Here is a 26,029-nt window from a genome sequence, read left to right on the forward strand (position 1 = left end):
CAAGGCTCCCATTCAGCAAAGTCGGGTAGGTCAGATACCCTTTGGCCTCGAAGTAGTCGCGGCTTGAAAATCAAAGCAAGGATCTGAAGGTCCTGCAGAATTTGGCCACCTTGCAAATTATAAGGAGTAATAAATCTACGGTCCTGAAGATTTATCTGCCTCCACAAGACGACTGTTGTCCGATAAGGCAAGTCCACGTTGGTCTCTGGTGGCTGCATAAATGTCTTTTACTCAGCAGTTAATTTCATCGACTTTTCGATTAGTAATTTGAGTAACCCTAGATCTGTATCATTTGATTCGTAATTTACGAGCAATCTGGATTTGCGACCACAAACGCCAGGACGGTGGACAGTGCTGCAGTTGTTGGTTGTGGACGGCTTCTTGTAGGTCAAAGGAAAGCCCCTCCTCTAGATGTGTAATTGCCATTGATACCTACATCAGAGTATATTATGATCTGAAGATGGCAGTTGTCGAAATCAGTAATAATGAAGTGTACACGTTTGTGTGATCAAGACGGAACTGTAAAATAAAGTCCCTCCTCTACAATCAGCTTTCTAGCATGTTTTCCGTGCAGTCGCATATTCGTTCGGATACTCGATACGCAATTTTGGTAAGTGATGGTGTATAACTATATTGAAGGCCTTCTAGAAGTCAAGAAACACGACATTAACCTGAGTCCCACTATGTACTGCCTTCTGGCTATCATGAACGAACGGAAGGAGATGGCTTCCACGCTATCAGTGCTTGCAGAAACTGTTTTGCTCCCTGTAGAGTTGGAATTAGCTTTCCAAAAAACTTATCATCACCAAGGGTTAATTTGGGTTGGAACGCGCCGGAACTGGTGTCCGGCAGCTCCCAGCGATTCTTCTACCCGCTAGAACAGAAGATTTAAAACAGTTCCTTGTATTAAATCGTAACGCAACTATAATTTCCGGCTGCGCCGGCTTCATTAAACGTGACACTGGGGAACCAACGTGATGCAATGGCCACGGGTGTGGGATGAAGTAATGAGCATATGTGCGTGTGTGTGTGTGTGTGTGTGTGTGTGTGTGTGTGTGTGTGTGTGTGTGTTTTAGCAACTACAGTGCAACTGAACGTTGCAGCTGGCAGCAGCTGTCACGGAGGCTACCGACTTGTGCCGATTATGTATCGAGCAGAAGTAGGGAGCAAAGTGACACTGCTATAGCGACAGACCGTAGCATCTGTTGTGTATATTCAGTCTTGTAGTATTATTGTTGTGGTTATATGATATGATGTTTCAAAAACTTGAATTTCAGGATAATACTTTATACAAAATTATTTCTCATTGTAAATTTTATTACAAGTTTTCAGAAGTCGAAGAGGTTGAAGAGGTGCCTACCGGCACATAAAACTTAAGAAATTAAACACTGATCATAACAAAGCTAAATGTTTGGAAACTAAAGAGAGAAATATACCACTGGTCATTAAAATTGCTACACCACGAAGATGCCGTGTTACAGACGCGAAGTTTAACCGACACGAAGAAGATGCTGTGATATGCAAATGATTAGCTTTTCAGGCCATTCACACAAGGTTGGCGCCGTGTTGACATGAGGAAAGTTTCCAACCGATTTCTCGTACACAAACAGCAGCTGACCGGCGTTGCCTGGTAAAACGTTGTTGTGATGCCTCGTGTAAGAAGAAGAAATGCGTACCATCACGTTTCCGACTTTGATAAAGGTCGGATTGTAGCCTATCGCGATTGCGGTTTATCGTATCGTGATATTGCTGCTCGCGTTGGTCGAGATCGTACGACTTAGCAGAATATGGAATCGGTGGGTTCAGGAGAGTAATCCGGAAGGCCGTGCTGGATCCCAACGTCCTCGTATCACTAGCAGTCGAGATGACAGGCATCTTATCCGCATGGCCGTAACGAATCGTGCAGCTACGTCTAGATCCCTGAGTCAACAGATGGGGACGTTTGCAAGACAACAACCACCTGCACGAACGGTTGGACGACGTTTGAAGCAGCGTGTACTATCAGCTCGGAGACCATGGCTACGGTTACCCTTGACCCTGTATCACTGACAGGAGCGCCTGCGATGGTGTACTCAACGACGAACCTGGGTGCACGAATAGCAAAACTCATTTCTTCGGATGAATCGAGGTTCTGTTTACAGCATCGTGATGGTCGCATACGCGTTTGGCGACATCGCGATGAACGCACATTGGGAGCGTGTATTCGTCATTACCATACTGGCTTATCACTCGGCGTGATGGTATGGGGTGCCGTTGATTACACGACTCGGTCACCTCTTGTTCGCATTGACGGCACTTTGAACAGTGAACGTTACGTTTCAGATGTGTTACGACCCGTGGCTCTACCCTTCATTCGATCCCAGCGAAACCCTACATTTCAGCAGGATAATGCACGACCGCATGCTGCGGGTCCTGTACGGGCCTTTCTGCATACAGAATATGTTCGACTGCTGCCCTGGCCAGCACATTCTCCAGATCTCTGACCAATTGAAAACATCTGGTCAATGGTGGCCGAGCGACTGACACGTCACCATACGCCAGTCACTACTCTTGATGAACTGTGGTATCGTGTTGAAGCTGCATGGGCAGCTCTACCTGTACACGCCATCCAAGCTCTGTTTGGCTCAATGCCTAGGCGTATCATGGCCGTTATTACTGCCAGAGGTGCTTGGTCTGGGTACTCATCTCTTAGAATCTATGCACTCAAATTGGGTGAAAATGTAATGACATGTCAGTTATATTATAATATATTTGCCCAATCAATACCCGTTTATCATCTGCATTCCATCTTGATGTAGCAATTTTAATGGTCAGTAGTGTATGAAATTACGTACTTGATGATAGCTGTCTTCGGAAATGACGCCACCAGCTGTTCAGTGAACCTCGTGACATTACAGGAAACGGGCTCGCGGTGGACAGTGGTGAGTATTTGACTGACCGACCGAGTGAGGCACGCAACGAACACGCTCAGTGATGAATGCGGGTTTTCCTTAGCCCGGAGCATGTATGCTTGACTGGAGCGACGGAGACACAGTGGCGGCTAAGGCCGTCGAAATGAAAGGTAAATATTAAATTTTCAACCAAATTACATTAAAGGTCCTAAAAACGTGATACGGAAAAAGAAATTACGCCAGAAAAATGACGGAGATGAGACTCGTTCCTTGCAACTTCATTCTTGCTTCTAGAATTAATATCAAGATATCTCAAACTGTTTTAATTATGACAGATAATAAAATGAATAACAACTGAAACACTAGAAAAATACGATCGAACGACACATCGTGTGAAAGCTGCACAACACACTAATTTTCAAATCATCCATTTGCATAAAAAATCACAGACAGTCTTATTAAAACTTTGTATGCAGTTGTGACAATACCATAAATCCTTCAAAGTTACGCGTAATGTGATTGCAGAATGAATTAGCCAGATCCGTTCTAGCAGGTCAGTACCCAAAATTTACTATTTCATTTGTATTTTTGTTTCTATGTAAATTTTGTCACGTTGTAAAAACTGGATGTATGCATGTTTCTTGAACGTTTTTAATAATTTGTTTAATACAGTGCTGCTATTTTCACAAAAGCTTGCAAAATGACAACAATAATTTCCACTGTTTTCTAATATCTAATATGCATATGCCATTAGCTTCAAATATGAATGATGGATACTACTTAAGTCTAGATTGTATTATCTAGTGTATGAAGTCACAGAATGTAGGAAGTGCATGGTCTTCTGTCAGTGCTTTTGTGTATTGATCAATTGTTGATGATACATGTGATTCTGTAAAGCGGCTGTCCAACTTTATGTTGTACTTGGAATAATTTTGTGAGTGTGAGCTACTCACTTTTACTTTTGGTTGTTTAACTGATTTTGTGCTACTTTAAGAATTGTAACTATGTTTGCAGGATTTGAAAGATCTGTGAACCGTAATTATTTGCTGCACCTCATATTTATTTCGTGTTTGATGGACTTGTTGCATTTTTGTACATTGATCGTTGAGAATAACAAACTAATTTACGCCACGACCCTGTTTGAAATTTTAGGGTTGATTCTCGTAAATTATAGTGCAGTTAAAGGAAATATCCTTGTTTCTGCATTTGATGCTCTGCTCGCATTACGTACACTATTATTTAACAGTTTCTTTTTCATTTTGTACCTGTAATTCGTGAGAGGGCATCATTTACATACGTGCGACTATAGCTTAATACAAGTTTATTTGGTTTAAAATGTGACGTCTACATTTACGTACAAACTGCGCAAGCCACCGTAATGTGCATGGTGGATGGTACCTCGTACCTCCATCTGTCACCCTTTCCTGTTCCATTGGTAAGCGAAGCCAGGAAAAATCAATGCTTTAGAAGCCTGCAGATGAGCCCTTATGTCTCTTATCTCGTCTTCGCAGTTCTTAAGCGAAATGTATGTTTGATGCAGCAGGACCGTTCTGCAGTCGGTTCCAATGCCTGTTCTCAAAAATTTCTCAACAATATTATCCCAAACGAACGTCGTTTATCTTCCAGGAATTTCCATTTGAGTTCACATTGCATCTGTTTAACAAATGCCTGTCGATGGAACAGGTCGACAACAAATCTGACAACTGATTCGATGTTTTCGTTTGATCCGAATGGTGGGGATACTAAACACTCGAGCTGTACACTGGAACTGGTCCCACAAATGTTCGGCAGGCGGTCTCCTTTGAAGATGAGCTAAAATTTCCTAAAAATGTCCAAGAAAACCGAAATCGACCATTCCCTTCGACCGTCATTGCGTGCTATTTCCATTTTATATCGCTTTCAAGATTACATCAAGGTAATTACTTTTGAATACATTGTGGGAGCAGACAGTGATTAAAGTTACTACTAATTGTTACTATTAAAATCAGTCTTGATCACAAGTTTATTTATTCTGGTAACCGGTTTCGACCACGCCTGTAGTCATCTTCAAAATGGTTCAAATGGCTCTGAGCATTATGGGACTCAACTGCTGAGGTCATTAGTCCCCTAGAACTTAGAACTAGTTAAACCTAACTAACCTAAGGACATCACAAACATCCATGCCCGAGGCAGGATTCGAACCTGCGACCGTAGCGGTCTTGCGGTTCGAGACTGCAGCGCCTTTAACCGCACGGCCACTTCGGCCGGCTAGTCATCTTCAGACTAAAATACTACTGTATGAGCAGGAACCTCCTTCTGGTGGTAAATCAGAGCTCTAACCAAGGTATTTCCATTGTTTTTCTTCCTCATCTGCATTAACTTATATTTTTGTGGATTTAGAGCAAGCTGCCATTAATCACAAGGTATATATTCTAAGTCATCCTTTATCCTTCTACAATCACTCAACGACGATACTTCGTCGTATACTACAGCGTCATCAGCAAACAGTCGCAGATTGCTGCTCACCTTGACCCTCAGGTTTCGCCAACATAGTTAATTCCACAAGTTGTATCCTAGCATTTCACGTATTCTTGTATTGTTCGCTTACAAATGGGTTGTGGATTATAACTCTTTATTAAATGTATGAGATTTAAAGCAGCGATATATGACCGATCCTTTGATAAGAGAAAATGAAGCCAACAAATTAGATCGTTATCTAGATTAGATTAGTGGAAAATATAACTGTCGGTGCGCTTGTAACTCGTTTCCATCCAAAAGAACATAATCACGTCGGGAAAAATCAACTTAACACATGCTTTTAGAATCATGGGTTTCAATAAAGACCCTTGTGTCTCTATCTCATATTTAATCTGAGATAATGGTCATCACAAAGCTCCATGATCTGTGACCTACTAGTGAACACAGTGGTAAAGACAATTAGATTTTAAAGTCAGACATTCCTAGCAACGATAACGGTGACATGTTCACATTGCTCTTCGACAGTTTCGTTCATTTGACGACGGCAGAGAAACATGTGAAAAGTTATGGTGAGGCACATACGATTAAGTGACTTAGTAGTTTCTACAGTATGTTAACCGTACTTGTGTCTGTGCGACGACTGACTTCACAGGTGCTAGATTTTCAAATCAAGCTGTTTATTGACATTTATTGCATATGACCAACGAAATATTTTGTTCGTATTTGACACTTTGAAGATAGAAATTTAGCCGATTTTAAGTTATCTGTTCAATACACTACACGGGGCAACTTTTCTCTCTAACTACTGAAATGTATTTGTAATGAGGACTTGAAGCACAGCGTTAACGTAATAACTTAATGTAGTTATTTCACAGATCGCTGTTAAAAGTATTATTGCAATTGCAAATTCGACAGTTTGCCGTTCTCCAGCATAGTGGGATATTAAAACAAAGATGTAAGCCAACCACGACATTGATGATACGAGACATTCAGTTAGATGTAGAAAGTGGACGCAGTTTTTATTTTTATGCAAGCCAGTTGAAGTTACTGCGGCTCTGTTCAGATGGTATGTGGAAGGGTGGGACTACTTAAACCATGCTGGTGGGTATTATGCGCCAGCATGCTCGATAGAACGATACATAGTCTGCTTTAACACCCCATTATGTTTGACAACTACATATTGTTGAAATAGCAATCACAGTAACAGCCAGATGTGGAATGACTACTTTTATACTAAAAAGTAGATGATGGTTTATAGTTCAAATGGCTCTAAGCACTTTGGGACTTAACATCTGAGGTCATCAATCCCGTAGACTTAGAACTACATAAACCTAACTAAGCTAAGGACATCACACATATCCATGACCAAGGCAGGATTCGAACCTGCGACCGTAGCAGCAGCGCGGTTCCGGACTGAAGCGCCTACAACCACTCGGCCACAGCGGCCGGCAGATGATTGTTTATACTTAAATCTTGTGATTATTTTAAAGATGTAAATTTTAAAGATGTAAATTTTACTAAGAATTGTTACTACCCTAGTAATGTGTATATATATTCAATTTTTAGTGGCCCATGATCATGGGTTAGGTGCACATCAGCAGTCACATGATATAATGATGACAGAATCTGAGAGGTAAGAGCTACAGCCAGGGTTTGGCAGGCTGTTAAGTTTTGGGGGAGGTGGCAGAAGCCGATGAGTGAGCTTAGATGAGCCGCACATAGCGAGAGTCTGTATGTCTGTCCGGTACGGTTGGAATAATCACTTTCAACATAGGCAGCTAGTTTATGACCATACATACTGATACTCGTTAAATGGTCTGCAACACACCGCATTTGTGAAATACAGGGTGTTTCAAAAATGACCGGTATATTTGAAACGGCAATAAAAACTAAACGAGCAGCGATAGAAATACACCGTTTGTTGCAATATGCTTGGGACAACAGTACATTTTCAGGCAGACAAACTTTCGAAATTACAGTAGTTACAATTTTCAACAACAGATGGCGCTGCGGTCTGGGAAACTCTATAGTACGATATTTTCCACATATCCACCATGCGTAGCAATAATATGGCGTAGTCTCTGAATGAAATTACCCGAAACCTTTGACAACGTGTCTGGCGGAATGGCTTCACATGCAGATGAGATGTACTGCTTCAGCTGTTCAATTGTTTCTGGATTCTGGCGGTACACCTGGTCTTTCAAGTGTCCCCACAGAAAGAAGTCACAGGGGTTCATGTCTGGCGAATAGGGAGGCCAATCCACGCCGCCTCCTGTATGTTTCGGATAGCCCAAAGCAATCACACGATCATCGAAACATTCATTCAGGAAATTAAAGACGTCGGCCGTGCGATGTGGCCAGGCACCTTCTTGCATAAACCACGAGGTGTTCGCAGTGTCGTCTAAGGCAGTTTGTACCACCACAAATTCACGAAGAATGTCCAGATAGCGTGATGCAGTAATCGTTTCGGATCTGAAAAATGGGCCAATGATTCCTTTGGAAGAAATGGCGGCCCAGACCAGTACTTTTTGAGGATGCAGGGACGATGGAACTGCAACATGGGGCTTTTCGGTTCCCCATATGCGCCAGTTCTGTTTATTGACGAAGCCGTCCAGGTAAAAATAAGCTTCGTCAGTAAACCAAATGCTGCCCACATGCATATCGCCGTCATCAATCCTGTGCACTATATCGTTAGCGAATGTCTCTCGTGCAGCAATGGTAGCGGCGCTGAGGGGTTGCCGCGTTTGAATTTTGTATGGATAGAGGTGTAAATTCTGGCGCATGAGACGATACGTGGACGTTGGCGTCGTTTGGACCGCAGCTGCAACACGGCGAACGGAAACCCGAGGCCGCTGTTGGATCACCTGCTGCACTAGCTGCGCGTTGCCCTCTGTGGTTGCCGTACGCGGTCGCCCTACCTTTCCAGCACATTCATCCATCACGTTCCCAGTCCGTTGAAAATTTTCAAACAGATCCTTTATTGTATCGCCTTTCGGTCCTTTGGTTACATTAAACTTCCGTTGAAAACTTCGTCTTGTTGCAACAACACTGTGTTCTAGGTGGAGGAATTCCAACACCAGAAAAATCCTCTGTTCTAAGGAATAAACCATGTTGTCTACAGCACACTTGCACGTTGTGAACAGCACACGCTTACAGCAGAAAGACGACGTACAGAATGGCGCACCCACAGACTGCATTGTCTTCTATATCTTTCACATCACTTGCAGCGCCATCTGTTGTTGAAAATTGTAACTACTGTAATTTCGAAAGTTTGTCTGCCTGAAAATGTACTGTTGTCCCAAGCATATTGCAACAAACGGTGTATTACTATCGCTGCTCGTTTAGTTTTTATTGCCGTTTCAAATATACCGGTCATTTTTGAAACACCCTGTATGTTGTCTCGATGCAAAGAACTGTGCTATTCGTCCACCGGCGATTATGACCTAATTACATCTGAGTCTGATGAAAAAACTGAACTGCACTATAGTGCCAGGTGACAACCTCTTGCAGCTCATCGTCATAACTAACAACGAACTATAAGCTTCCATTACTAAAATTCGTGGACAAGAAAAGTTATTAACAGCACAGTATGATCCTGTACCTGATCCATAATTATTCTTCCTAAGCGGAACGTGCAGCTGATGGTCAGATTCTGCTTAGATGAGGCTTGGTCGGCTTTTCAATCGCCCTCGCACGACACTGATGAGCCGAAATATTGTCACCACCTGTGTTATAGCGTTCTGTTTCACCTTTACAAAGCAATACGCCAGCTTTTCGGAGTGACATGTTCTAGTCCTTGGTAGGTTTCCGAAGATATGTGGCACCAGATGTTTACACAGTGCTCATGCTATTCTTATAAATTATGGGGAGAATTTGGAGGAAGCAGGGTTCGTAAATGGAAGTAGATTTCGCACTAACCAAACAGTTATTCAAAGTCGAAACCATCTTATTGCAATGTGGCTCATGACAATCAAATATGTGGAAAACAAAAATCAAATACGAAAATTAACTACGTGAGACTTGACTGACATTACTGGGAAGACTGAACGCAATTCAAATTTTTAAATTATCAAGAGAAATAATCCAATTATCTCTGCAGCCAAGAGGCACAAACAGTCAGATAAATGCCAACTGCTCCGAGATATGGAACTAAAATATCATGCTATAGAAGAAAGCGACACTTAGCCCAGTGTAAAGGCGACAACATGTTTACAGCCAATCTAAAGAACGGGAAAGTTCCTCGAAGCATGAAAACAGAGGAGAACTTAGCTGTAGGTTCCCTGATATAATGTACAAATACGCTTATACAACCTTCACAAGCTGAGACATGGTCGCGGATTGAACAGTGACCCGAAAATAGAAAAAAGATTCCTTTACTTCACATCTACGGTCACAAATTTTTATGTCACTATGGCTCCAGCATATTAGGACAACTTTTTATAAAACAGATGTGAAGATGGTTATTAAAGACCGAAACCGGTAGTCATAAAAAACATAAAACATAAAAATTATTTATCATAGATGTGAAGTAAAGGAAATCATCGGAAATAGTCTGTTACGTTCATACGTAGTTTGAATTGCCTAGGTTGAAGTGGCATATATACCACCTAGTAGGGGAGACGATACACATCACTGGACGAATAGAAACTCTATTGAGATGGTACTAAATTTCTCGTGTTTAATGGGAATGGGAAGGCAGGATTCTAGTTCATACCCAGGTTGAATAAATGCCTGCTGCATCGCAAGTGGGTACGTGGCGGCTGAGACACCGTTGCGGCCTTAAGTAATATATTAACTCTCGGAAGTCGTAAATACAGAACGGCGAGAAGGCCCTAGGAACCTCCGCGGAATGCCACCGAAGTCTTGAGGCAAGCTTTCCTGCTACAACTCTACAATAGATAGATGATGTCCCGGAATCCGCTTTTTGACATAAGAATCTTTCAACCACCATCCACCAGTTCTGGCTGCTTTAACTTAAGAAATGAAAGTAAATGAACTGATTCAGGATCATGAAGCAGTATGTACCCGTCAGGTGCTCTGCAATAATATGTAGGCCACAGCTCCCATGCTGCCATTGAATTCGAGCACAAGTTCCATGGAATAATACTGCCCTCACTAACCTGTGTGCGTGGTGCAGTGCATGGTTCGAGCAGACATTCGATTGGGTGGCAGTGTATCCAGACACTACCTTCGACTTTGTGTAACAACAACCGCGAATCAGCCAACTTGCTGACACGTTTCCACTCATCCACACTCGTTTCTCGATGATCCCGAGCCTACTGCAGTCATACTTTACTATGTCGGTGCATCAGCATTGGAACACGTACGACCGTTTGCTGCGTAGCCCCACGTTCACCACTGGACGCCGAACAGTGTGATCCAAAACAGCTGTGCCTCCACCAGCATCAACCGTCAGATTTGCCACCGATCGTCGACTACCCTGTTTTTCAGAGAGGGCAGGCATCTCACGTCCACGTTCTGAGGCATGGAAGTTCAGAAGCATGTCGCCTATTCTTCATTTTACCGTCTTTCAACCACTTTCCACAGATGCTTAGGACAACAGCACATAAACTGCAGATCACCTTCGCCGTTTCCAAAATGATCGTTCACAGGCGCTGACCCATAAATTTTTGCCCTTTGTCAAGGCCGCTTTCCCCATCTGCAGTCCATATAGTTCTTAGAATGAGTCCATATCCGTCTCAGCTCCCCATTTGTACATTATCTACCCTCATGTGCCTTCAACGGCAACAGGCAGCATTACATCTTGAGATACATAACGGTTTTAATGTTTGACTGTTCACTGCTCGCATCATTTTCCAAAATTCTTGAAGAGGCGATGTATTCTACAGTAGTATCTCACCTTAACAACAATAATGTACTCAGCAAATCACAGTTTTGGTTTCAAAGGAGCTGCTCTATTATGAATGCTATTTACACTGTGTGATCAAAAGTATCCGGACACCGCCAAAAACATACGTTTCTCATATTAGGTGCTTTTTCCTGCCACCTGCTGCCAGGTACTCCATATCAGCGACCTCAGTAGTCATTAGACATCGTGAGACAGCAGAATGGAGCGCTCCGCGGAACTCACGGACTTCGAACATGGTCAGGTGACTGGGTGTCACTTGTGTCATACGTCTGTACGCGAGACTTCCGCACTCGCAAACATCCCTTGGTCCACTGTTTCCGATATTATAGTGAAGTGGAAACTTGAAGGGACACATACAGCACAAAAGCGTACAGGCCGACCTCATCTGTTGATTGACAGAGACCGCCGACAGTTGAAGATGTTCGTAATGTGTAATAGGGAGACATCTATCCAGACCATCACACAGGAATTCCTAACTGCAAGTACTGTAACAGTTAAGCGGAAGGTGAGAAAACTTAGATTACATGGTCGAGCGGCTGCTCACAAGCCACACATCATGGCGGTAAATGCCAAACGAAGCCTCGCTTGGTGTAAGAAGCATAAACATTGGACGATTGAACAGTGGAAAAACGTTGTGTGGAGTGACGAATCACGGTACACAAAGTGCAGATACGATGACAGAGTGTGGGTATGGCGAATGCCCGATAAACATCATCTGCCAGCGTGATTAGTGCCAACAGTAAAATTCGGAGGCGGCGGTGTTATCGTGTGGTCGTGTTTTCCATGGACGGGGCTTGCACCCCTTGTCGTTTTGCGTGGCACTATCACAGCAAAGGCTGTGTTGGAAGCACCTTCTTGCTTTACACTGTTGAAGATCAATTTGGAGATGGCGATTGCATCTTGCAACACGATCGAGCACCTGTTCATAATGCACAGCCTATGGTGAAGTGGTTACACGACAATAACATCCTTGTCATGGACTGGTCTGCACAGACTCCTGACCTGAACGCCGACTTCGTGCCAGGCCTCACCGACCGACATCGATACCTCTCCTAAGTGCAGCATTCCGTGGAGAATGGGCTGCCATTCCCCTAGAAACATTCCAGCACCTGGCTGAACGTATGCCTCTGTTAGTGGAAGCTGTAATCAAGGCTAAGGGTGGGACAACACCATATTGAAATTAAGCATTAGCGATCGAGGGTGCCACGAACTTGTAACTTGTGTCCGGATACTTTTGATCACATACTGTATATGTTCACTGACAACGTTTTACAAACTAATTAATGTAATAGTCCCGATTACATTTTCTGCGTTCTAACTACGGCATTTGACTGTGTCAATTACAGACTTCTTCAAGATAAATTGAAGTTTTCTGGGATTGATGGCATAATCAAGGAATGAATGACATATATAGCCAAAAGAATGCAGAAAGCTGTATTTAGTAACGCAGCCAATATAGTTCGCGGATGTAATTCTGACTGAGGAGAAATCACGTATGGGGGTTCCCCAAGGCTGTTCCTCATATACGTAAGCGATTTTCCTTCTAATACAAGAACAGTTATTTCCTTTTTGCAAATTACAATACTACTGTAATAAATCCAAGCATACATATAGAAACAGAAGAAATGGTAAACACTCTCTTAGAAGTATCATTGACTGGTGCCTGCAAATGCTCTCACTCTAAATTTCAAAAAGACACAACGTATTCAATTCTGCACATCTAGGGTTTCTGCTCCAGTGCTAAGTGTACCACACGTTGAGGAATCAATAAACAGAGTGATACTTCAAAATTCTTAAGCGCCCATACTGATGTGAATTTAAACTAGAAAAAGCACATTCTGAAACTCCTTAAATAACTTAGTTCAGCCAAGTTTGTACTTAAAATCTGTGCAGATCTTCTCTTTCAGTAGGAAAGTCTCCGTTGCTCAAAAACGTGCTGTAAGATTAATACGTGGTGCTCACCAAAGATCATCTCGTATACATCTGCTTAAGGCGTTGGACATTCTGACAACTGCTTCATAGCGTATTTATTCTCTCATGATATTTATTGTAAATAATCCCCGCAATTCAAAAGGAAGAATGATGTACACAGTTACAAAACCAGAACGAAAAATTACATTCATTACTCCACATTAAGGTTGTCTTTCGCACGGAGAGGGGTGCACTATGCAGCAACAAAATTCTTTTTCACTTACCCAGTGATATGAAGTGTTTGACAGATAGCAGAGTAAAACTTGGAAACAAACTGAACAAGTTTCTCCTTGACAACTCCTTCTATTCCGAAGAAGAATTTCTGTTACAGTTATGTGCAAAAGGTGTTGGATATGAATTACCAACTGCCATCGATATATTTTTAAAAATGCGTAGAAATGCTCAGCATGAAACCATATTTCCAGATAAATTTGCAATGTGAATGTAAAATGACGCATTCCACATCATTACGATTTATCGCCCAAAATGATCCGTGGAAGATGAAACTAACTAACATGTATACTGATACAATTTTGTACATATTATTGCTGTTAGACAGTCGTTGTCTACTACCACCACGTATAAATAAAATAACACTAATCATATGATTTTGTGTTGTTTATAACTGTAAAAATGATGCAGTGACATACCACTTTCGCAAATCTCCACGCTGGTGGACCACCTGTACGCTCCGCGGCCGGCCAAGCGTATTCAGGTAAGTGTTAATAGTTGTGACGTAAAAACAAATACCACAGCATTTTAACAGCAGAAAAACGTGGAGATAATAAAACGTTCTACAACACTAATACCTTCTCTCATCCCACGTCATTGGCAATAGGCAATGATAAAATGTGAAAATGTTGAAGAACAGTTTGCACAAATAGACGGCCACTGTGATCGCTAAAAACTAGATTAAGGGCAGCGGAACATATGAAATACTTATTTATTAGCAGACTTTAAAATATTCCGTAAAAGAAATTATGTTACAAATCCTCATTGCTCCTTATGAATGGCATCAGGATTTTCCTTTTTTTAAGAAAATTTTTTCTTCATCTTGAAGAATTTGTGACGTAACCTTTAGGAACACTTTTGAAAATAAGTAAAATGTCGTCTGTGCCCGCATCTCGTGGTCGTGCGGTAGCGTTCTCGCTTCCCACGCCCGGGTTCCCGGGTTCGATTCCCGGCGGGGTCAGGGATTTTCTCTGCCTCGTGATGGCTGGGTGTTGTGTGCTGTCCTTAGGTTAGTTAGGTTTAAGTAGTTCTAGGGGACTGATTACCATAGATGTTAAGTCCCATAGTACTCAGAGCCATTTGAACCAATGTCGTCTGTACTAATAGCGGGATGATTTAAGACTCTTCAGGTGTAGCCCAACGAACTAACAGTCTTCGTCCCAATTGCACGCATTTGATTTCTATCTAGGACACTTCTTTCATTCTGGATGCTCTACTATTCCCGCAATCTGCACATATTATTAGGTATATACGCTACGACTGGACCGTTCTTTTAACTTGTTATCTCTCGGGAAAGCGATTTTTACGTATCTTTTCAAAATATTTCACTGTTTTATCTAAATAAGTAACGCTAAATCTGAAATTCTTGGCACAGTAGCAAACTCATTTAGTCTTCTTTCCTTCATTTTTAATTTGCTGTTCATTAGATAATTTTGTTTAAACTTCATTGTCATGTTCCTCCCTTTACATAGTTATGACACTGCTCGTGTTGTGACCTGTTAAGAATATCACTTCAGCCAGTTTCTGCCTGCTTATTCCAATAGCTGCCCGTTTGGCTTTCACGAGACAGAATGGAACACTTCGCCACTGAGCATTCCTAGACAATCACCGCGAAGCGAATCTGTAACTTGGGTGATCACTGAGGCATCCCCGGGCGCACACCATGCTACGCTGGGGAGTTAGTAAAAATTGATAATGCGATTCCATTTCTTGTATCAAACAACGGAAATGAGTTCGAATTCCGCACCCACTACTATCAACCGTTATTGGGCTTTCACAGTTATTTTAGTTATCTATTAGAAGAGAGGTCTGATGCAGTTTTCGACACAGGTGTTTCTCCTCATGAGTAGTGCATCCCTTTGAACCTGGTTATTGTGCTTAAGCACGGGTCTCCTTCAATTTTGACCCTCCTGTATTTCCCTCCATTAGCAAACAGACTATTCCTTGACGTTTCAGAATGTGACTTATCAGTCTATGCCTTCTTTTAGTGAAGACGTGCGTTTAAGCTCGTTTATCCCGTTTCACTTCCAAACGTCTTCATACGTTATCCGATGTACTTTTCGCCAACACCAAAATTTAGGAATTATTACTAATTTCTTGCCTGCACAGTTTATGGTCCATTTTTCATTTCCAAAATTTACAACAAATGAAGCTAAAACGAAAATTCGCTCAGCATAAACTCTGCAGTTGTTACCAACTCGTCACCGACTAATAGAAACATTTCTACCGTGACAGGCTAAGTCGGTATTGCACACCTGCGCATTCCAGAGTTTGTTCTCTTCCTTAGTACTTCGCCATTGATATTGGAGCTGCAGCCTGTTTCCTGCCTTTCAGTCCCGTGGTGCCTAAGGCTGTGGATGAAGCAACGATCTGCAGGCTCCGTTAATGAGACGCTACGTCCTGCTAATTTAAAGAGCGCTTTACCATGGATATTTCGAATGCTTAAAAATGTAATGTCCAAAAAAAACGGCGAATTACAACATGAATAAATCATGTCATCCTGATGGCCTATACGAAGCGAAGCATTTCCCCGAGGAAATGGTCCCCGTTAACATTTTACGTTTATGCTTTCTTCCGGCAAGATTTCAGACTGTTAAAACCAAATGGAAGCAGCTACTCTGCCAACAAAAGTAGGGAACTTCTGCCGTACATAAATAAAGATCGAAGTAAAAAGTTACGATGTTTTCCATGAATCGACAGCCGGAGGGTTTCTACGGACTGGTATCAATTCGCGAGACTCTGCTCGCGTTTCACAAGTGTTTCTGAAGTTGGCGCTTTATGGCACTCGCTCGTGTACCGTTTGGATTCCAGTTTATAGATAATTGTAAGTGTATTCCGTTCTGTAGATCTAGCAAAGCTACAACATAACTTAAGCTTCAGACTGAGATAAACCTGACGTTTGTAAGAGGTCCATGATTAAAGAATTTGTTGCTAGCGCATTCGAACAGATGTAATTTCGATGGATTGCTCACGCGCTGCCTGCGATATGTAAGCTATAAGAGAATCTGAGACCAAAGAGCAATGTTGACTGCAGTAGGAACTGTGTAGCGGTAGCAGTAAGTAGCAGTATCAAGCAGCCTGATGTATCGTGTTGGCTGGGCCGGTCGTGTGCAGCGATGGCGGTGCCTGAGCGGTTGTAGTATAAGGTAAAAGCAGCCTCGCGCATATGTAGTATTGTTATCTCAAGTCCCATGTAAATGTTTAAAAAAATCTCTTAATAATCATCTTTATCATAAAAAGTAACTTTTGACGCTCATTCATTTCAATATAAAGAATTTACAAATTTTTCCAATCCCTGGTCATTCCGATTATTGAAAACAAAAATCAGTTGTTTCCTTTTATAAATGACAAATCTATCGGCCAGCATTGCACTGGGCTGTGCCACAAAAATTTCTTATAGGAGCAGATATATACGCGTTATCCGGCGACCTAATTGAGGTAAGAATTTTCTCTTTTTTTATTCAGAATGATCTTTCAGGGCCATGACGCAGCACTGCTGACGTCTAAAATTTACCAATTTAAATTCACAACCATTATTGAAACGTTATAAGTGAGCGACAATTTTTTTATTGAGAGATTAGTCACATTTTATTATTGATAGGTTACGCAATTTTCCTGTTGGTACGTTATACTGAATGTGAACGACATAATTATATTTTTTACTGTTGAGAGGTTTAGGAACTTTTACTGTTGAGAGGTTACACTAAAGGTGAATATTATTTATATTAATTTTTATATTATTGTGGGGAGGTTACACTTGTCGACAACCGGCTAGGATCGTATTTTTGTGAATTTCTGACAGGTAGTCAGTTATATATCTGCTCTTATTTACTTAATTTTAAATGTAGTTTGCATCTGGCGCAACGCATTTACTAACTTTTTTTTTTACTTTGATTGATTTTGTGCTTAATTTTGATTTGTGAAAATGCCGCGAAAAACTGCTAACAGTACATCGCGATCCGTAATGAGTGAAAAAGCCGACTTAAATAATTTGACCGATAATACTAGCGATACTCAGTGTCATAGTGATAATCCCTAATTACACATAATCAGTGCGTGCCGACCACCAGTAATGATTTTATTTCAAATGATGAACAAACAAATCCAATTATGTTAACGACAATTGATGACGCGGCACGTTCTGTTACAATGAACGCTGCCCAGTTTGACATACCTGATTTGCAAAATTTACACAGCGAACAGACAAATGTTTCTAACGAAGGTGAACAATGTAGTCAAAATACGTCAGATTTATTTGATTCCGATGTAGTGACCAACAGTGCACATCCAATTAACAAACCTTTTCATGAATCAGATAATGACCAAATGGTTACACAAAACGTGACAAATGCAGATACATCTTCACACAGCACAGTAAATGGAGTTGCTAATTTTGGCATGGATCAAGTTATGGCAGTATTGCTACCACTTAATGAAAATTTCAAACAACTCACTGAATCGTACAAACAACTCGATGACTCGTACAAACAACTCGATGACTCGTACAAACAACTCGATGACTCGTACAAACAACTCGATAAAAAATACGACAACCAATACAAACTACTTAATGAAAATCTCAAACAGTGGAATGAAAAACTAGACAATTCCAAACAACTTTATGAAAAACAAGACAACAATTATAAACAACTTAATGAAAGTTTCAAACAGTCGAATGAAAAACACGACAACCTTAATGAACAGAACAAACAACTTAGTGAACAGATTACAGCCGTTACCGTGCAACATCATAATACTAAAGAACAATTCCGCGAGGAAATAAATGCTTGTGCTAGGAACAGTAGTGAAGAAATTAGATATGCTGCACAAGAATTAAGTAATACACATGCAGCCACAACAGAATCATTTAGAGATGAAATTAGTGCGGTTCGTAAACAATGTTCTGAAAACGCAACACAGTTATGCGACGAGTTTAAATTAATGTCAGCAGAACCTTCACGCACTCTGGATGCGAAAGTCGATAAGAAATTTGAACAACAGAACAGCCAAATTGGCGAACGTTTTAAAGTGACAGAAATTAAAAATGTTTCAGCCTCTAACACGACAGCATACGCCACATTCCGAACATTTGTCACACTCACACAGCCAGTGTAACTTACGTAATTTACATAGAGTACGTGACTTAGACTCCGAACAGACACATATAAATAGATTCTCATGCAATCCTGAACCTGCTCAGACATTCAGAGACGATAATTTTGATTACAAACACCTTCTATCACTGAGAAAATTTAATGTATTTAAGAATGACAGAACATAGATACACTATTTGGACCGGATACAACAATTTGCCTGTAACGCAGAAACTAAAATTTATTTGCAGCGCGTAAGTGACCTCAGGGGATTCATTACTCTTTGATGAATATGTGCCGTAGCGTGCACAGGGCCCCGAGCCGCAGTACTGCTATTTCATCTTCAGTTTTCTGCACTGCTGCCTTGTCTTTTACTATCCTTTATATCTGTCAAAACAACTCTTCAACTATCGATCTATCTAGGATTAAGAATGAGTAAAGAAAACCTGATACAAGTTTTACCTGAAAGTGACAGTTATACACTCCAGAAATGACAACCACGAGAACTTTAATACCAGACATAAGTTTAATCATCAGTATGTACAAAATTGTCAGCAATCGCGAACACATTTTGGTAACAATAGAGGTTTCTCCCCACAACAACAACAAAACCAGCCCGTTAGCATACCTAACCAACAATGTAGGCTGCAAGGTCAAACAAGTTTTAATGTTTCGCAGCCTAGACGTATAGCGTCGGCTCCATCAAATGGTAATCCACAGCAACAAGAAAATCACTACGTACAGAAAACACACCAATTCAACTCATATCGCAATGCGCCGTATAGCAACGATTATTATGACAGACGTAAAAGTAATGAGCACAATTTTCAGCGTACGTTTAATAACAGTCGGTCTTACCAGCAGCATAATCATCCGCAACAACAGATTATCATGAATGAACCAGACAGCCGATATCATCCCGATCCTAATACGTCAGGAAGAAATAACAAAACAGTACAAATAGTCGAAATGCCACAGCATCCTCCCGCAAATAACAGCACGTCAGAAAGAATTTGACTAGACACAGTACAGGTTGCATCTTCCAGCAACGTAAGTAATACTTTTGACACACAGACTCTTCTTCACGAAACTGTTATTACTTTTGACGACATCCAAGACACTCTTTTGCATGAAAAACCAGTTATTCAAAAAACCATTTCCCACCCTGTCATTGATGTAAAGATTGGATCATCCAAATTTTCAGCAGTAATCGATTCTGGATCACCTATGTCAGTTATAAATGAAGAAACCTTCAACGAATGTAACAAAGAGAATACCTATCCTACGTTACCATAAGGCAAAACTAAAGTAAAAGTAGCAGTATCTGGTAAAGGAGTAGATGTAAAATTACAGACACACTTATCGTTTTGTATTGCAGGTCATACGTTCCACTCATATTTTTGGATTGTTCCCTTATTGACAACAGACTTTATTTTAGGTACGAGTCTTTTGGTACAACACGACGCAATTATTGACTTTCAAAATTCCTATTTAATGTTAAAGGATGAAAATGTATAACTGGCATTATAATTTCAGCACGCTTTCTCTGCAGATGAACAGGCAATTAATCGAACAGAGGTCATTTCTACATCACGTAACATAGACTGTCATTCCACATTGTTCATAGATACGTACGTACACAACTACAATACACCAGACGAAGCCGACTATGACGTTACGCAAATGATTTCTGAGAAAGTAAAGCAAAGCAGTGCAAATGCAGACGACGAACGTACAGAGCTACGCAAAATTCTTTTACAGCAAGCTCCAGTTTTTGACAACATCCCTGGTACTATGTCAGGTTTTATGTATGAATTTCAAGTTAAACAGCACGACACATTTAAAGCTTAACATTATCCCATTCCATATATTCACAGAGAACAAGTTAAGAAAGAAGTACAAGCTATGCTTGACCAAGGAATTATTGAACCGGCAGTTAGTCCGTACATAAACCCGCTCCATATTGTTAAGAAAAAGGATGGTTCACTTCGCCTCGTACTTGATTCGCGTCACTTCAATGACATTATTAATGAAACAGCTCGCCCACACACACTAGAAGAACTTTTGCAGAAATTTCATGGTACTGCTATTTATTCCACGTTAGATTTGAAATCTGGATTTTGGCAAATTCAGCTCCATCCGAACTGCAGGAAGTACACAGCGTTTCTCTGTTTTGGTGACTGTTATCAATTTTGTAAATTACCGTTCGGTTTAACAATTTCTTCAGCAGCGTTTATTCGCTGTTTGAATACTATACTTCCGACAGAACTAAAAGACAGAATCACAACATATGTAGACGACATCCTTATCGCAGAAGCTAACTGGTCTGAACACAATTTGATTCTGGAACAACTGTTGCAAACTTTTCGTGCACAAGGACTGACAGTTAATCATAGCAAATCACCCTTTGGCAAAACTTCCATAAAATTTCTTGGACATGTAATTTCAGCAGAAGGCATAGCACCTGACCCGGAAAAAACTTCAAGCTTTACGTGACATTACTGTTCCGACGACGAAAAAACAACTACGCGGCTTTTTGGGATTAATTAACTTTTCCGTAAATTTATTCATTACTCTGCTTTAGACACCCCTAGATTATGCCAACTAACGGGTAAAGACACTATTTGGTCCTGGGATAGCCAAGCACAATCTGAAACAAGCGTTGTTGAATGCACCACTTTTATCACACCCAGATCTTACTAGAAATTTTTCCATTGCCACCTACAGTTCTAACACCGCTTTAGGCGTACACATTTTTCAGGAAATTGAAGAAGACGGTGCTACAGTAATTAAAAACATCGCCTTTGCAAGTCGCATTCTGTCACCTGCTGAACGCAATTATTCTGTTACAGAACTTGAAACATTATGTGTTGTATGGGCATTCACGAGATTTAGGCATTTTCTTTATGGAAGACATACGACCGTTTACACAGATCATAGAGCTATACAGTTTTTACTTTCCGCTAAATTTACACATGACAGGTTAAGCAGATGGAAACTTTATTTACAGGAATTTAATTTTACAATTGTTCACATTCCCGGTACACAAAATATTGTAGCAGACGCACTATCCCGTTCTCTCAGCAACAATCAGCAAGACATCGCAACCAACTTCTGCCAAGCAAATTTTGGCGTCATGTATATTCAACAAGTCGCATTTGAAAATTTCATTTCGTCATCATTACGAGACATAGCACAAGAGCAGAGCAAAGACAACGTATGGAAAGAAATTAAACACCTTTGGCAAGATAAGAATAATGTTACCATTAAAAACCATTATACTGCACGTAATAATATTCTGTTTCGCCGCTCTCACCCTGACAGCAACAACTGCTTATTATGTATTCCTGACGAGCTTGTTAACAAATTGATTTGGTATACTCATTTAAGTTACGTACATTATGGAGCCAGAAAATGTTTTCTTATACTGAGACAGAACTGTTATTTTGCGAACATGGAGAAACGTGTTCGACGAGTTTTAGCGTCATGTAAAATCTGCCAGTATGCTAAATCAGACACGACTTCACATATTCCTCCGTTACATCCCATTGTACCCGTTAAATTGAGACACATGGTCGCTGTAGACATTTTTGGTCCGATTCCCAGATCTAATAGAGGTTTTTCTTACATCTTTGTCGCTGTTGAACACACTTCGAAATTTGTTACCTTCACTCCGTTACGCTAAGCTACTGCTAAATCTGTTTCGAATGCATTTGTAAAACATTTTCAATTTCATGTAGGGCATATATTGAAAGTAATTTCCGACAATGGACCGCAATTTCTATCTGCTATATGGACATTTATGTTACGAGCTAGAAACATTTCTCCGTTCTATATATCCAAGTATCACGCTTCTTCGAACCCTTGTGAACGACTGACGAAAGAAATTGGTAAACTATGCAGAATATACTGCCATAAAATACATATTGATTGGGATACACAAATACTCTCATTCCAGGATGTAATTAACTCCATACCAAATGAATCTACTATGCTATCTCCTACTGTTACACTGAAAAATGTTGAACCACCTAACAAAATTAAAGAATTAGTATCTTTTCCTACATCTCGGCGACTACGCCACCATGAAATAATTGACATTGCGCTCAACAACATCAAACGTGCCGCAGAGCACCGGAGACGACAGCAGAAACAGGTTTGTACACGCCGTGACTTTCACATTGGACAGAAGATATTAGTACGCACGCATTATTTATCCAACAAAGTAAGTAGATGCAGTAAATTTGAGCTTCTATACGCAGGTCCATATAGAATACGAAGTATTCCTCATCCCAATGTAGTACACGTCGAAACTTTGAGAACCTGAAAAGGCAAAGGCAGTCACCATGTCTCCAATATTAAACCCTTTATTGAAAGAACATACTTTCTGATTTATCACATTGTAATGCCTTTTCCAGTTATTGATATGAACACTTACTGATGATTATCATATTTTTTCCTGGCAAGTGCCCAGCAAGGTAAGGTTAGCAGGTCGCTTTTGTTGTCGTCTTATATCAAACAGCGCACATTTTCCATTTTTTTGTGTATGTATGATTGTTTTCCTTTCGAAAGTAGAATTTTTCTCTATACGCACTATGAAATGTTTAAGATGTAACAAACACCTGTTGACATTGACATTTTGCCTTATGATATCTCAATATCGTGACTATTTTACATTTTTTGCTACTAAACTAAGATACTGTGTGTACATGTTTTGCACTTGAAAACTGTCTATGTTTTTGAACTAATACGTTTTCTGTAATGCTATGGTGTATGCTTAGTAATATCACTTGAAACTAGTTTTTATTTAATGGGTACATGATTTAAATGTTAGATATTAACCCATGTTCATCATTTTCAGAAAGCAATAACATGTAAAAGAGATAAATTAAACAAACTACAGTGGTTTACTATGAAATGGAAATTTCACCATCGGAATGAACGAAAGATAATGCAATTCCGTGTCATGAAGAGTAAATGGATGAGAATTAACAAGCATTAACAGGAATATACTACACACATCGTATGACAGCAGTCTTGACTAATTATTTTTCTTTCAGAATACGAGGCGATTGAGCAAGCTGTCAGACAGAATTTTAGTGATGAAATATGCTAGAAGTAAGAAACTCTATACTATATGAAGTAATGAATGATAATGAATAGTCATATGAAGTAAATGGTAATATGAATAATGAATAATGAAGTGTCTATTTTTTGCAGATGATAATAAATGATGATGAATGGTTATATGAAGAATATGGTAATATGAATAATGAACTTTTTCTTTCCAGATGATGATAATGATGAAGTTATTATAATATGAATAATGAAGTTTTTCCTTGCAGATGAGAATAATGATGAAGTTTATATATTTACTATTAGTTAAGAAATGCTATGTAGTTATTTAAGTATTTGTTGCAGTTCCTTTTGACTTTAGCTCTTATGTCGCATTGTATAATGAGTGAATGTTTTGGGAAAGACACCTACAGTACATACATATTGAGTACACATTTCATTACCTGTTAATTCAAAGTTCACTACTTTTCAGCATAATATGCATTTCTTCTTTCAGCTCAATAATCCATTTTGTATTTTTTCCAGGGGAAGCTTTTCATGATACTAATATGCTGTAAGCACTTAATTATTAAATCTGTTCTAGTACTTGCATTTTTTTACCCAGTTGTGTCTATCATTTATGAATGTGATCACATATACTCTACCTGCTTTCATAACCTTGCTACAGCTGACTCATAACGAATGACGTTATTAATCCTTATTTCCAGCAATAAGTCAAAAGCATATATTTTCGTGCCCCAGCAATTATCGATCCCAACGCAATGCATTGCTAGCACAAAAAAAAAAAAAATTTACCTGTCCCAGCAATTAACAGTATATAACTAAATAATGCTACCAGTTTAAGATATATTTCTAGTTCTAAATATAATACAAATTTCTCTGTTGTATTGAATCCATTATATCTAAGTATTATTGGACTACAGACTTTGAGTAATAGTTCCAATGTCTTATATTTTAAAAATGTCTTATGTCACTTACACGATATCATAAGAGAACACCAGTAGCTAGATGCTACACGCAATAACTCTTGTTTTGAATGATGACTTGTGAATATTACTGAATAATGTTTTGTTAAACTATATGAATACTTTGTAACTGGCCAATGAGTGTCAATAATTACTGCAATCAGATGAGTTATGAATAGTGTTTTGTAATACTCAATACTTGCTACATGTTTAGTAACTGGCCAATGAATGCCACTGTTTGCTATGCATAAATGATATGCCATTAATTAACTCTTGCTTTGAATGATGACTTCTGAATAATGCATAAAAATGGTTTGTAACTGGCCAATGAATGCCAATATTTACTGTAATTAGATGACTTATGAATAATGTTCTGTAATATTTACTGTAATAAGATGACTTATGAATACTGTTCTGTAATACTCCATACATAGTACAGAAATGTTTAGTAACTAACCAATGAGTGCCAATAATTATTCAAATCGGTTGATAGACTAGTGTAATTCTCAATGGTGACTAGCATAAGACTTAATGTCCTTCACCTTCTGACCTAATTACCAGAAATTACTGCAATATCCGTTTGTCCTGTCCATCCTCATGATCATGGAGCACTATATTTGGTTTTTGCACTAACTCTACGTTGATGTAAGAGTATGGATTCTACAAGAATATGGTGTTCACATATCAAGCTGTCCACCACCTTGAACAATGGGGATGTTATTATGGTCCTACTGTTTGGTGTACCTAATGTACTACCAAAATGATAACATTGAATATTAATACAACATTTCAGTGTCTTGGCTACAATGATGAATACTTCAGGGAAGAGAAGTTCAGATTGTCTCACTTGGTGTTGTGCTTCTGTAGAAAGATACGGACTTTCGGTGCAGCTACGTGCAACCTACTGTGCTACAACCATGATGCAATCCTTCCCATTCCTTTCCTAGTTCTTGTAAAATGGTAAAGACATATACAGTGCGTTTAAATTCTTGTAAAATGATAAAGACATATACAGTGCGTGTGCACTTCATTTCATTTGTTAATAAGATCAATTGTCCTAAATATGCTAAGGACTTCTACAGTGCGTGTGCACTTTATTTCACGCCCTGATATATTTAATTGTTGTAAATATGCTAAAGAGTTTTACAGTACGTGTGCACTTTATGATATTTGTTAATATATTTTGCCCTCATTGCGCATACATTTTGTCTTTCTTAATATGTTATGCTATTATCAATAATGTATATACTCTGTGCTGTAGCATTAGTAAACTAAATAGATTATAGAAAAATTTGTTGCTCAAGGCAAGTCCAATTGACTCACCATCGCTGCCAAATATTTGCTCCCTCCAGTGGAGGGTTATGTAAGAGGTCCATGATTAAAGAATTTGTTGCTAGCGCATTCGAGCAGATGTAATTTCGATGGATTGCTCACGCGATTCCTGCGCTATGTAAGCTATAAGAGAATCTGAGACCA

Source organism: Schistocerca serialis, chromosome 5, assembly GCF_023864345.2.
Source record: "Schistocerca serialis cubense isolate TAMUIC-IGC-003099 chromosome 5, iqSchSeri2.2, whole genome shotgun sequence".
NCBI classification, from domain to species: Eukaryota; Metazoa; Arthropoda; class Insecta; order Orthoptera; family Acrididae; genus Schistocerca; species Schistocerca serialis.